General features: G+C 41.0%; 1 long non-coding RNA gene across 1 annotated transcript; it reads right to left on the minus strand.

Moving 5' to 3' along the window:
• Positions 1–2,346: 2,346 nt before the first annotated feature.
• Positions 2,347–4,224, minus strand: LOC120295638. The gene is made up of 2 exons (XR_005553002.1): positions 2,936–4,224; positions 2,347–2,770 (listed from the first exon to the last, which is right to left on the minus strand). It is a non-coding gene; the product is annotated as an uncharacterized LOC120295638 (long non-coding RNA).
• Between the last annotated feature and the right edge of the window lie 11,054 nt (positions 4,225–15,278).

Genomic DNA, 15,278 nt, shown 5'->3' on the forward strand with positions numbered 1-15,278 from the left:
AGTCCTAAAAATATTTTGGGACCAATTTAGTCCTAAATCTTTTATAAATGTGTCAATTTAGTCCATCCGGCAAAAATTGATCGGTCGGCGCTGATGTGGACATTGGCCGTCTAGCTAACGCTGACGTGGCATTTTAAAAATATTTGTATTTTCGAATTTTTAAATATTCTTTTAAAATTTTTGAATTTTTTTTTTCCCCATCTTCTTCTTCCTTTGGCCAGCCAACGTCGGCTAGAGGCGAGACCTGGCGAGATCAGCCTCGCTGGCCATTGGTGAGGCTCACCCCCGTCGGCCAGAGGCGAGGGCTGGCGAGGTCAGCCTCACTAGCCACTGACGAGGGCGAGGCCCCGCTGAGGCAGAGGACGAGCTGGTAGGGGCGGAGGCAACGCTGGGCAGCACAGGGAGGAAGGTGAGGGAGTGGAGGAGGACGGCGAAGGCGGAGTTGATGGTGTGGTCGGAGGAGGCGAGGTGGCTGAGGGGGACGTGATCGACAGAGGTGACGCCGGCGGGGAGGCCTGCTCGAGGAGCAGTCCTTGATGTAGTTGAGGGCGACGACGAGGGGGAGGGACGAGGGGTTGGCTTGGTTGTCACAGAGCTTCAACGACCTTCAAAAATGCCCCAAATCCACCGGTGCTAAAACCCTAATCTCGCCCTGCCCCTCGCCATCTACCACTGCGAACAATGGCCAGATCCTCTTCCCTCGTGGTGGTGCCCCACCAGGTTGACCCCTCGTCCCTCCCCCTTATCGTCGCCCTCAACTGCATTGAGGAGTGCTCCCTCGAGCAGGCCTCCCTCGCCGATGTTGCCTCCATTGAGCACGTCCCCCTCAGTCGCCTCGCCTCCTCCGAGCACACCATCGACTCCACCTTCGCCGTCCTCCTCCACTCCCTCACCTTCCTCCCCCACGCTACCCAGCACCACCTCCGCCCCTACCAACTCGTCCTCTGTCTTGGTGGGGCCTTGCCCTCGCCAGTGGCCAGCGAGGTCTTTGGTTGACGAGGGCGAGCCTCACCAGGAGTTGGCAAGGTTGACCTCGCCCCCTCACCTTTGGCTGGCGCCGGCTGGCCAGGGGAAGGAGAAGATGGGAAAAAAAAAAAAAAAAAAAAAAAAAGGAATTCAAAAATTCAAAAAAATATTTAAAAATTAAAAAAAATGAAAAAATTATTTTAAAAATGCCACGTTGGCGTTTGCTTGATGGCTGACATCCACGTCAACGCCGGCTGGCCAATTTTGGCTGGATGGACTAAAATGGCACAATTGTAAAAAGTTTATAACTAAATTGGCAAAAAAATAAATAAATTAGGACTGAATTAACATAATTGCAATAAGTGTATGACTTTTTTTGGTAATTCTCCCGCGTGAAAGGATATTCTATTAATTAGCTATTGAAATGAGAAGTTGTGGCCCATGTCATTTCCAAAAGTAGAATAAATTTTGAGACTTTCAGAGAAAAGCAATGGTTCTTACCAACGTCAACGCCAAATAGGGGTAAATGGTTTTACGTTTTATATAGGTTCCACTTAGAACCTACACTACTCATTAAAACAGGTTCTTTATTTTTCGGAATCTGGAACTTCCCTTGCATATAATGGAATTTAAAATCTACCCTATCACCAGTTCCAAGATCGGTTCTAAGAACTACATAGGTTTCACCTATATTAGTAATTGAACGATTACAGTGAATCACCACATTTAATGATCACCACTTATTATTCTAATTCACTGATCACAACTTATATTTAGACACATGAAGAATACAAAATATTAGTAAAGTAAAAGTCTCAGTCATAAAATTAAAGCGTAGAATACGTGTTTCAGGTTATACACTTATCATTGGACGCTATGGAATACCGTAGGATTGCGCAAATATATATATCAAGAAAAACACAAAAATTTGACTCAAGTTCTAGGTTCCAGGTTCTACACGTACCTAGAACCCGAAATTTACTCGTCGAAGCAGGTTCTCCAATTTTTTAACCCGAACTCTACCCTACATACTTAAGAACTTGGAATCATATAGGTTTCCATCGGTCTAGATCTTCGATTCCAGTGCTACCATAGAACCATGCCCATCCCTAATGCCAGGTGGTCATTATAGTTAAATTCAATATCAGTCTACTCATTTTTTAACTACTTAACTGGTATGTTTTCCAATATCATTTAAACAATTATGGAATAGAGATGCATGCTCAAGTTTGTTGCAGTTACTTTTTTTGTCAACAAGCATATATAATTTCTTTTGCCAAGTTATGATCTATCTGAGATACCATCTATAATTTCATTTCTTACAAGGTTCAAATAATGGCTAATTTGACAACAAAATCCAGACATTACACTGAAAAGAGATACACAAATTAGGTGATAACATTAAAAATTACAAAAAAGTGGTGCTATTATGGTGACTTATTCTGTTTTTTTTTTTTTTAACAGCATTCTATTGGTATTCTCATGGGAGAACATAAAGAGAAGAAGATAAATCACAAGACTCTAGAGATGTCAAAGAAGGCCATGCCTGCGGATGTTTCTTCTGTCAGAACTGTTTTTCCAGCTTTAGGATCTTCTTCCGGTTACACATATATTTTGCAGTCTCAATCAGGTTCTGTTGACTGCAGAAGCAATACTGTGATGAAAAGCATCGGACAATCTACTCTGGAAAAGAGTATGTCATGTTTACCCGCAGGATGCAGAAGTCACTCCCCTCTTCCTAGCCTTGCACAGCATCAGCAAGCACTATTTCCTTCCAAGACAGCCAATTTGAAGCAAGAACATTCTGGTATGATGGTGAATGTGGAGGACAAAAACGAGACAGAGAGCATAGAAGAAGGGGAATTTGTCCCTAATAAATTTCCCAATGCTTTGGTCAAGAGCTCTATGAATGCACGCAATATCATGTGTCATGGAAATGAGAAAAACTGTGCTTTGCAAGGGCAATCACCTTTTGATGGCTCTAAGAGCAGTATTTTGATGAAGAATATGACTAGAGATCCTCGCCCTGAGAAGTGCTTGTTGACTTGTAGAGATTTCCCTCCAGGATGCGGAAGTCATGCCCGAGTAAAAGACCTCATAGAAGAATTCATTCCTGACAAATCTTGTGATTCTTCAATCAAGAGCTTGGCAACTGCACATGTCTTCAAATGGCGCAGGAACAAAGATCATGCTGATGGTCAAGGTGTTGGTGCTAAGGAAGCAGGGTCACAATCACAACTAAAAGTTCAAACATCTTCCATGAGGACAATTAATAAGGAATACCTTAGAAAAGAGAACTCCCTTTACAATCATTGCAACAACGTCAACGGATCAAATAGAGACACCCAAATAACAATCAAAGAGGCCGAGAAAATTGTTCAATGCTCTCCTGGTGCATCCCCTGTTATGAAGAACAAAGGTTCTAAGAGGACGTCTCTTGACAGGTGCTACATCGGGAACTACTTAGAGGAAAGCACACCAGATGGTCTGGAAAGTTTGCATGCTGTTCCAAAATCAGATAGTGGGATAGCAAGCCCTCCCTGTTCTGAGCTCAGAAATGCGAATGTCACTCGCAATGACAGACATGATTCAGCCAGAAAGAGAGTGATTGCAACTCTAAGGCTCTACAGAGATATTTGTCGCGAGCTCTCCCGGGATAAATCAAAAGCAGGTAAAAAGAGCATGTGCATTAGAAGGATAGATTTTCATGCTGCGAAAGAGATCAAGAAAAGAGTAGGATACGTCCACGACGCCATGCAATTTATTGGAGATGTTCCAGGAGTGGAAGTGGGAGACAAATTCTATTATAGGATGGAACTCGCTGTTGTCGGGCTCCATCGCCCTCCTCAGAATGGTATTGATTACATGGGACCTCACCCAGACATCCTAGCCACAAGTGTTGTCGCTTCCTGGGATTATGCAGATGATCTGACACATCCTGAAGAGCTGGTTTATTTGGGCCAGGGTGGAATGCCTGGTCATGACAAGAAGGCTGAAGATCAGAAGCTCACTCGAGGGAATTTAGCTCTAATGAACAGCATGAAGAGGAACAGGCCAGTGAGAGTGATCCGTAAGGATAAGAATGACACCCTCACATACGACGGACTGTATGTGGTAGACAAGTGCAGGAAGATACGAAGAGCGAATAGACAAATGGTCTTCGAATTTCTTATGAAGAGACTGCCAGGCCAACCTGAGATTCTCCAGAAGAAGAAGATGAAAGTACTCAAGTCGTCCGGATAGGAAGAGTCAGTACCTAGCACTCGGAAATGAGAAAAGAGATGGAACAATCTGAAACTTCAAATAGCTAATAGTTGTGTGTAGTAGATCAAGCTGATGTTTTGTTTTGCAGACATGGAGTAGCTATAATCCTTTTCCCTGTGTTCCTAGGATTGTCATAAGCGTATCTCTTGTTAACAGTTGCTTTTATGGTACTTTTTGGGAGCTACTATAGTGTAGTTTATGTTAGATAATACCAACGGACGAGTAAAGTATGGCAATTTCACTCATTATTGGACATCAAATCAGCAACTTCACTTGTTTGTTTAGTATTCAGCAAAAGATAAAAGCAAAAAGAGCCTGTCAAAATTTTAAATGCTATTTGAATTTGAAACTGAGCTGTAAGTGAATTTATATGTCAATATCCATACGCTGTGAAAGAGAAGGCAAAAGTTTCTTGCGACACTAGTTAGCATTTTTCAAGGAAAAATTGTTCAAAAAATCTTAAACCTATTGTACTTTTGCCAATTCAATCATAAAAATTTCCCATCTTTCTCCTTCAAAATAGTCAGGTTATATTTGCTCTGCTTATCCACTATATTCAAATTGATATAGGATAAAAGTCTTGATAGCATGCAACCGATACGATAATTTCCACAATTCTCCTATTAAGTAGTATTTTATGATCATGCTCGCTCATACTCACAATTCACAGGAAAGGGTAAAACGTCATTTTTCATACAAAGTCTTCTCTTTCATCTTACTTTTCATCTACAATATGCAGAAGTCTATTTCTCCAGATTTGCTTCACCTCACATCTATTCTTCCAGATAACTACATGGAACATCATTTTCTTCGCAATTTTCTCCACCTCCTAAAATATTTACTAATGTCACAGATTAAAGATTGGCAAATAAATGACCAGAACTACTGATTGGCATCCATGCCAACCATCGAGGACCAACATGAGAGAGAGAGAGAGAGAGAGAGAGAGATAATGGAGGGGGTGAACGTAGCAACAAGCAAGTGATGCTGAGAGACTAAGTGAGCAGGATTCTAAGAGATGACCACTGAAACTCCATACAGACTTGGTTTGTGCATTTCGTCAAACCTGTGGTGAGCAGTTTCATGATCTGGCAGGCTCCTAATGATGGGTAACTTCTTATTTCAAATGGTTAACTTCCATTTCTGGAGTAAACATGAGAGATGCAATGGAGGTGCGGTTAAAAAATAACCAACAGGACAAGTTAATTTATGCATTATTACAATCTTATCGTGTTAATCGCATAATAAGTCAATCAGGCAATCTTCCCATGAGCTAACTTTCAACAAAAATTAACCGAAAGTAGTCAAGACCCTAGTCATTTTTATAACCCAAAAGCACTTCAAGTTTGGTGGAGAAATTGAAACGACGAACTGAGAAACATCTTACCGTCAAATTTATCATTCTGAGCAGCAACAATCGGCGAGCTGGGGTCATAATTTGGCAAGATAAGGTTCTTTTATTATAAAAAAGAAAGCCATCTAAAGTGAAAACTCTTTAAAGAAGAAAAAAAAAAGGCGAAAAGTCTTTTAATGTTGTACATGTAAGAGAGAAAAAATCATCCAGAGTTATAGGCATTGATTAAACACAGGTTCTTGGTCTAGTTCTTTGATTCCTGGTTCACTTACCACTCGAAATCGAAAATCGAACATATTGTACTAATTCTTACAAATATGGAAGTGGTTTATCCTGAAATTATGTTCTTTCCTGCTACTTTTATCAAAATCAAAACTAAATCATTATATCACTGTGAAAGCAAAATTTTCTTGTTTTTATAGATAAAAGTAGCTATTTTTCAAATTATTGAAGACAAAATCAGCCCCAAACCAATTTTTCAGAGTAACTTTATAACTTATTCCTTTTTCTTTAAGGCAACATTTTTTTTTTTTTTTTTATGGCCAAATGAAACTCCTCGTATATAAGTTTATGTTGACATCTAAATTTTGATTAAATGGTTAGGATAAAAATAGCATAGAAAATTAAGGATCAATTGGCCTAATAAAGAATATTTTTGCATCACATAGACATTGATATTATTTGCATCTACTAAGTTTTATTTTTATTTTATTTTCTATTATTTTACCTTATTTCGGATAAATAAAATATATGTATTAAAAGAGAAGGCCCACGGTTCTCTTCTCCTTTCTTCCCCGAGCGGGCCCAAGGCCCATTCCCTTTGGCCCAACCCCCTCCCCTTTCTTCTTCCTCCTTCTACCCCCTGCAGCTCGCGCGCGCGAAGGACGCCCTACCGAAGCGGAGCAGAGTAGCTGGCGACGGACGGGACGACGTCTCGCGGGCGCCATCAATGCCCGAGTGAGACTCGCGCGGCTGCTCTTTGTTTTCAGCCGTCGTTGCTTGTTAAGTGAGTTTCGATGGAACCCTCGCCGTTACCCCTTCGCTTCGTATGATCTTGTTTCAACGTTTCCCTGTGCATGTCGTGCTTCGCGAGTGACCGATTCCTGGCCGGTGATGATGAAGGGTGGCGGTGCCGGCGACGTCGGTCTGGCGGCTCTCGAAGCTCTGGTCAATGCGTACTTTCGGTTGACTGTGGCAAAGGGCGTTCCGGCCTGGACTTTGTTGTTTGGGAGTGGTGTTCGGCAAAGACCCCTCCAGGATCCTGTCACGGCATGAACAAAGGATGTACGAAACAACCAATATTTCCAGAAAGCATATCAAATTTAAGAAGATGTTCGCAGATCTAGTTGAGGCATTTTATCGAACAATTGGAGCATGGAGCATGGAACGAGAGATTTCCGCCCAGACCGAGACTCAAACCTGGACCGGGACTCATGACAAACAACAAGCATGGACCAGGATAGCAGCACGTATACGCCGGAACTCACACGAACTGGAGAACGCCAGCCCGGTCTTGCGAGCCCAAAACAGAATGCGAGGAGAAAACGGGGGTTGTCGGTGGCATTCCCTACCCGGCTGTTGGTGGCGTCGGACGGCGGACGAGCACGTTAGATCGGGTTGCGTCCGTTCGCCTCGCTCGTCTCCGAGCCGAGGTCCTCGGGAAACTGGTTCCCAAAAATTTGGACAAGTCGAAAACCGGCGAAACTCGCCAGAACCTACCGAAGCTCGGCGCAAGGGAGGAGGAGGGGGAAACGTCTTATGCACGGTGACTCCGGCGAAGGCACCGTGGTCACCGGGGGCTTCAGCCGAGGGGGGCGGTCGACGGAGGCTTCAGCCGCTGGTCCTTGGTGTGCCGACCGGCCTTAGTGCGGCCGAACCGGCCATCTTCTCAGCCGCCCACCCCACCTGCTCCGCTTTGAAGGCGAGTCCCACCCGTTGCCGGCCTACTCCCCTCTCTCTGCCGTAGATTGTCCTCCGCGCGTCGACGTCCTCCGCGCGCGAGTTGCAGAGAACAGGAAGAAGGAGGAAGGAGGAGGCGGAAGGGCTGGGCCTGGGAAAAAAACTGGTGGAATAAGATTTAGGATTTTTTAAATAATTTTGTCAATTATGAAGCATGGTTACATTCCTTGTAGACGAAAGATCCGATTGAAGCTTTGACTTCATGAACACATTGCCATCTGGCAGAAGAGAACAACTATTTGACCTTTCTCTTTTGCCGGTGGGAGATGGAAATGAGGAGGTGAGCTAACTAAGAACCAATGAACTTCTCATCTTCCATTTCATTCCTACCTGCACCAAAAGACTAGTCACCAACTCATCATCTCAACCCCAATTTCAACACCATCTCTTGCTATATTAACTCCAATCATTCTCCTCATACTGCCATCGCAAGTAGAAATCTTTCTTCACTTGAGCCTATACACAACACACAACTCATTCTCCATTTACCAATATGGCTTCTTCCTCAAAGAGCTTCATTCTCTTCATCGCCCTAATTTTCTCAACCATCAACATGAGTTTGGGAGCTCGTCATCTGCTTCAAACAACTATGCCATCCATTCCATCTCTTCCCACCATGCCAACTTTACCCACATCACTGCCTCCGTTGCCAGCCATGCCGACATTACCAAAGGTCGCCTTGCCACCAATGCCTGCCATCCCAACAACTCTGCCTCAGCCCACATTGCCAACGCTGCCCACCACACAACCAGCACTGCCCAAGACTACTTTGCCACCACTTCCGAGCTTGCCAACCATGCCCGCCACCTTGCCTCCGATGCCTAGCATCCCTACTTCTCTCCCTAAAATCCCTTCTATTCCTTTTCTTGCTCCTCCTCCAGCCACCAGCACCTGAAAATTTTAGTACCATACGAGGTCACCTGAGAGTATTTACAATTTGTTGGAGTGCCTCCTTTTCTTTGTAGAATTGTTCGAATAAAGAGTCGTGTGTTACGATCTCTTCTGGGATTCTGTGTACCATTCATGTTACTTTTTATATATCATTCATATATATGTATTGACCGGTGACTTGGCTCAGATTATTGTATTCTTTCCATCGGTTCCAACTCATTTTTTCGTGCAATACAATCAATTGGATTTATGATGAGAAAAAGATTCAGATAGAAAAGTAACAGAAATGAAGAGCGCTACAACTATTGAATTGACACCTCACAGCAATCCATATATTTTGCATTCCAATAAAATGGTGTATTACTCGTGCGTGCGCATGCCCAATCAGATAATTTATAATCGTTGCTTTTAGCAACATAAGTAATTGGAGTTAATTTCTTCTACTTTGTGGAACTCCATTGCCATTGAAAAATGTTCGGCTTTCTAGATGAATGAATTAGGGTATTAGTACATCCGACATATCATCTAAATGTGAAAATTTGTCATCTAAAGGAAGAAATATGAAATGAATTGATAGTAAACCATGGGATTTTGTTATTTCTTCCCTTTCTAAAAAAGAAACTAATGGTAAATTTCCCCCTGTTAGAGCCAACTTTTACCAAATACCTATCGTTGTCATGGCGGCAATTAATTCTACCTGAAAGGGGAAGAGACAAAATCATGATCTGGGTTGTCCTGCATGACCTTTTATTCTTTAGTATGGTTATTAGTGCAGGCTGTTGCCAATGTATTTTTAGATATATGTTGACAAATTTGGAACACAATTTCATTTGATCCCTCAACTTTAGGGTTATTGAACGTTAAATTCCGAACTTTAAAAGGTTTCATTTTCTTACACTTGTTAATGCTGTGAACTTCTTCCGCTATCATATGTTGTGCACATGCCTTTTGGGTGCAAAGTGTAATCTTTTCTTTAATTTTGTATCGAATGGTCCTTGTTGGTATCAATTCCAACAAAAATTTTATATATATATATATATATATATATATATATATATATATATATATATATATATATATCCAATAACCTTGAACTTGCCACTTAAATATATTTGGTTATGAAAAAACCAGATATATTAGAATGGATACCACAAAAAGTAAATTGAAGACAAAAATATTATCTATTGGATTAAGATGTCATCATATTTTTCAACCATTTAGGTTGTAATTTTTTATGAAAATATATTATTTGAAAAATATTTTCTTAAAAATGATTGCTTATATAGTTTGAAATAATTAATCAATGAAATATGTTTTGATTTTCGACAACAATTTATGCCTAAATATTTTCATGGACAATAAAATTAATTTCTATTTATTCTATTTCGTAATTGTTATAAGTGATCATTTTTAAAATTAAAAAAAAAAAAAGGTTTTTCAAACAATTCATTTTTTGCGAAACAAAGCGTACCTTAATTTTTTTTTTTTTTTGGACTAAAAGGGTACCTTAATGTCAATGCATGATTTTACTTGTTATTACAACATATACTTTACTAATCTAATGTGCTTTAGAAAAAACTTTATAAACTAGGAAATTTTAGAAAAATTAAAAAATATTTGTGATAGGCACTTATGGACCTCCAAGTTTGAGAGAGAGAGAGTGAGATAGAGAAAGAGACAGAGAGAGAGACAGAGATGACTTCGCAATGCCATATGTTTCCATGATCATAAACTTTTCTTCGTAAAAAGGCTAGACTTGGAAGTAAATAATGTCCCACAAGTTTTTACTTCTTCAAGTCTGAGAAGTAAACCGAAGATGATCACAGTTTAAAAGCATTGACATGTCCAGAGTAACAGGTATTTGTCAAGGCGACACATAGAAACCCTAGATTAGTACGTTAAAATCCTGAAGCAAGTTATCGATAACCCTAATTAGCAATAGTTATGGAACAAGTTATCTAGTTACCATCCACAAGGACACAGATCAGAAGCTTGACTTTCATGAGATGACGACCATTCGACCAAACGGAACAGAAGACAAAGTTTGACCCCTTCTTTATTATTTATTCCTGTAGAAGATTGAGCGGAGAAGGTGAGCTAACAAAGAACCAATGAGGAATGTTCTGTTTATTCCTTACCATACCCACAGGCCAGTCACCAACTTATAATCACAACCCTAAATTTTTATATAAATATCTCTTGCTATATAAACTGACATCTCCTTCCTCCATTTACTCCAACACAATCAGCAATCCATTCCTCTAAGCTCATTGGCTTCAAGTCCTTGAGCCTATCACAGCACAATATCCTGACTCCATATACCAATATGGCTTCTTTCTCAAAAAGCTTTGTACTCTTCATCGCTCTAATTTTCTCAATCATCAATATGAGCTTCGGAGCTCGTCATCTGCTGCAAACAACTATGCCATCCATACCGTCTCTTCCCACAATACCGACTCTACCAAACCCGACGTCGCTTCCGCCACTACCAGCCATGCCGACATTGCCTAAGGTCGCCGTGCCACCAATGCCTGCCATCCCTACGACCCTGCCTCAGCCCACAATGCCGACGCTGCCCACCACACAACCAGCCCTGCCCAAGACTACTCTGCCACCACTTCCAAGCTTGCCGACCATGCCGACCACCTTGCCTCCAATGCCGAGCATCCCTACTTCTCTCCCTAAAATCCCTTCTATTCCTTTCCTTACTCCTCCTCCAGCCACCAGCCCTTGAAGATTTTAGTACCATACGATGTTACACGAGATTATTTTTTATATGTTGGAGTACGTCCTTTTGTTTGTAGCATTGTCCGAATACACGTGTATTGTGTTATGATGTCTTTCCGGATTGTATGGGTCATTTATATTGTTTTCTAGAGAGGTCTTTGGGTGTGAATTAAAAGTCTTTCCCATTGCCAGGTACCTTTGTATTTATGATATATATATATATATATATATATATATATATATATATATATATATATATGTATGTATGTATTGATCAGTGACTAGACTCCCATTTTATTGTGTTTTTTCCATCGCTTCCATGCTCATTGTTACGCGCGGTACAATCAATTGGATTTATGAGGAGGAAAATATTCAGATAGAAAAGCAACTCAACCAAAAAGTGCTACATCTATACGGAATTGACATCGTTCCTCAACCTCTATCTTCCACATTCACATAAATTAGCGTATTACTCGCATTCGTTTGTGCCCTATCAAACATTTTATGATAGTTGCTTTTAACTAGATAATTAAATGGCGTTAATTTCTTTTCTTATTGGAATTCCATTACCGTTAGCAGCATTTTTATGGAGTTAAAAGATGGATACGATTTGTTAGATTTATTGAGAGCAGTATGCTTTCTCCCCGTTTGATTTTTTTTTTTTTTTTTAGTGGGTTGATTTGTTAAAGATCTCCGAAATGTCATTCCACATCATCTCGGACGAATTTGCAGTACACAAATTTCGGGCGTGGATCCTCTATCCGGTATGGAATGGAGCCCCCTTTCTGTAATTCAACAAATTGTGAATTTATAAAATTGAGGTTTTGATCAACGGCAACTGAAATCTATCGAGACATAAGTATCATATGGAATAGGGGATCTTCCGCCCAGATTTTGATGGCAAGTCTAGTTGGGGTGAAGACATCATTTGTTCTTCGACTTTTTCTAATTGCTTAAGGAGAACATTAAGGATTTTTCATGTGAAATTGAGTCCTCGCCCAATATATTTGGTTTACGGCGGTCATCCTATCAAATAAACTAAGGAAAATGTTCCGCAATGCTTGCATAAAATGTTGTAGTTATATACTCAAAATATTGAAAAAGTAGGGAAAAAAAACTTTAATGAAATGTCACTGACATATGTAAAAGGAAAGGCTAAGCCACGCCCGGTCATTAACTAAAATGGCCGAACCCTCGTTGGGGTAAGGCAATGATGCCGCCAACCCTGGTGCATCATCACACGCTCACTGGTCGCTGAGGGGCGCGCACCTTAGCCACTTAGAATGGCAAGGGTCGCCACTCTCACCCTAGCTAATGTGGCAAAGTTTACAAGGTCGTCTGCACACGGCAACAAGGTGCAACCCTCAAAAGCCGTCCCACCCAATCGCACAAAAGGAAATCGAAAGATTCCATCAAAAAACTGAAGGGGAAAAGAAAGTCAATGAAATTCTGATATCTTTATATAACTCCTTAATTAAACACCAATTTAACTTTTATTCGTCTAGCAACTAAGTTAACATAAATCACTATGAAAACATCAACATATAAATCAGTCCTTGATTATACGAATTTTGCATGGACTTTTAAAAAGAAGTTTCCCACTCTAGCACCAAGTTTCCCAACATTCCCGTCATATCATGATGCAACCAATGCCACTTGAAAGGGGAAGTAGACAAAAACATAATTACCTTATCCTACATGACATTTTACCCTTAGTACGGTCATTGGTACGGATGGCCACTCATCCGTACCTATGAGATATTTAAAGCGGATAACATAAAATATAAATAGACGAAAAAAATTAGTGACTATTCATTATCAGAAGCTGCAATATTTTTTTCAACCGTTTTATGTCAATTGTATGATTTAACTTGTAAAAACTGCTAAATATGAACTTTACTAGTGTAATATTCCAAATCTGAGACTTTAAAGACTGGGAAAGTCTTGAAAAAATGGAATTACTTGGGAGAGGCACTCTAAGGTGTAGAGAGAGGGAGAGAGAGTATTGATTTTGCATATCTTTTATAATATTCCATTTTCCTCAGCTTTTAACGTAAGTATTATTTTATTTTTTGGGATAAGAACTCTAAAAGTGCCAAAACTTCCATACAATATTCACAAGAGTGTCAAAAAAAATTTTTCTCTCGCTTAAATATCACAAATTTAAAAAATCGATTACTTGAATGTCAATTTCGATTTGCCTTGTTAGAAAATTCGACGTAGACGCGGATTATCCAACGTGGCTTCATCGACGTGACGTGAACAATCTTTTAAAGTTATTTAATAGTTTAAATATTTTTTATTATTTTTTGAATTTTTGAATTTTTTTTTTGGCTTTTTTTTTTTTCTTTAAGGCTGGCAAGGGACACCAGCAACCCTCACCAACCACGAAACCCTCGCGAAGGCCCTAGGCAAGGCCGTTGGGGGCTTCCTTAGTCATTCGCGAGGCTGCAAGGGTCCTTGCTAGCTTTGGGTGGCCATAGGCGATGCTGTCTCGCCTTGGGTCGGCAAGGTAGTGATGCCTTCACCCATGGCCTTCATGAGTAGATCTAGGCGAGGGCCACCTTGCCTCACTACAAAAGCCCTAGGTGAAGGTGTCACGACCTTGCCAGTCGTGAGTAATGTTGCCTAGAGCTGGTCCCGGGGGGGCATCACAACCTTGTTGGCTCCAAGTGAGGTTGCGAGGGCCCTTGCTCGCTCTAGGTGGCATCACCCATGGCTGCCCAAAGCTCGCAAGGTTCCTTGCGGCCTCACTTAGGGCCTTCGACCAATGAGGGTCGCCAATGATCCTTACCGACTCTAAAGAAAAAAAAATCAAAAAATAAGCAAATTAAAAATTAAAAAAATTTAAAAATTTTCATGTAAGATGATTTGCCGGAATTGACGCTCAAGTAATTGATTTTACTTTGATGTAGCACTTAGCAAAAAACTAAGTTTTAGCATTCAAGTAAGTGCCATATAAAAATTTCAGCACTCCTAGTTTTATTATCCCTATTTTTTCTTAATCTCATATTCAATGTTTTTTATCTTTTGTTTTGTTAGCTTTTCTTATATTTGTTAGTTTTTCTTAATTAAATAGAATGAAACAAGTGAAATTTAGTTTTGCGGCTCAACATATTTCCAAATGTATTTTAGATATCGCTTATGTAAATTAGTGAAGAATTTAATACAGGAGTAATAAGAAAAGTTGCAGTTTACTTCTCGAAAGAAAGTGCAAGTTCAAAGAGGTAAAATGCAACTTTTTGAGGTGTAGGGTTTAGCGCACATAATAAAATTTATGTTTCTCTATTTCTCTGCTTTTTCTTTTCCCCCGAAATAGGTTTGGAACAGAAATTCATTTGATAACGTAATTTCATTTTTCTATTTCTGGACAGATTTTTATTCGAAATAGATTTGGAACAGAAATCGAAGTTAAAATTTATAGCTTTTCTATTTCTAGAGCATAAATGAGAAATCAAAATGTTTCTCATCGTTCACTCTCGTCACTGCTTGTTGCCCACTCACCACTTGTGGGATGCCAGACGCCCACCATCGGTTGCTAGCCACCCGCCACTGGCCCCGACCACTAGCCGCTGATCGTCGACCGTCACACTGCGGCCGCCCATCGCCAACCACCAATCGCCGAATGCCAGACGCCCATCGGTCATTGGCCACTCATTGCCAGTATTGGATGCCGGAGGCTCACCACCAACCACCGGATGTTCGTCAGCGACCGCTCGCCACCGGCCACCAGATGTCAGCCGCCCACCACCCGCCACGGGACTTTGGCCATTAGCCACTCATTGCTGGCCTCTTGTCATCAAACTCTGGATGTCGGACATCAGACATCAAACTCCGGACATGGGACACCGATTGTCGGTCGTCGAACTCTGGACTTTGGCCGCTCACTGCCGAACGCCGAACGTCGGACTTTGGACTTCGGCCGCCCGTCGCCGGTCATCAAACGCCAAACGTTGGTCGTCAAACGTCAAACTCCGACCACCGGACGCCGGTCGTTTTTGCTCTTTGAAATAGAAATGTTAGGGCCTGTTTGGTAACCATCCAAACAAGTGCCAAATTCTGATTCTTTGTTCCCGGAATGGTTTCGGCCTAGAATCGCGTTTGGTAAAATTTTTGT

This window comes from Eucalyptus grandis, chromosome 7 (assembly GCF_016545825.1).
Source record: "Eucalyptus grandis isolate ANBG69807.140 chromosome 7, ASM1654582v1, whole genome shotgun sequence".
Classification (NCBI taxonomy): Eukaryota; Viridiplantae; Streptophyta; class Magnoliopsida; order Myrtales; family Myrtaceae; genus Eucalyptus; species Eucalyptus grandis.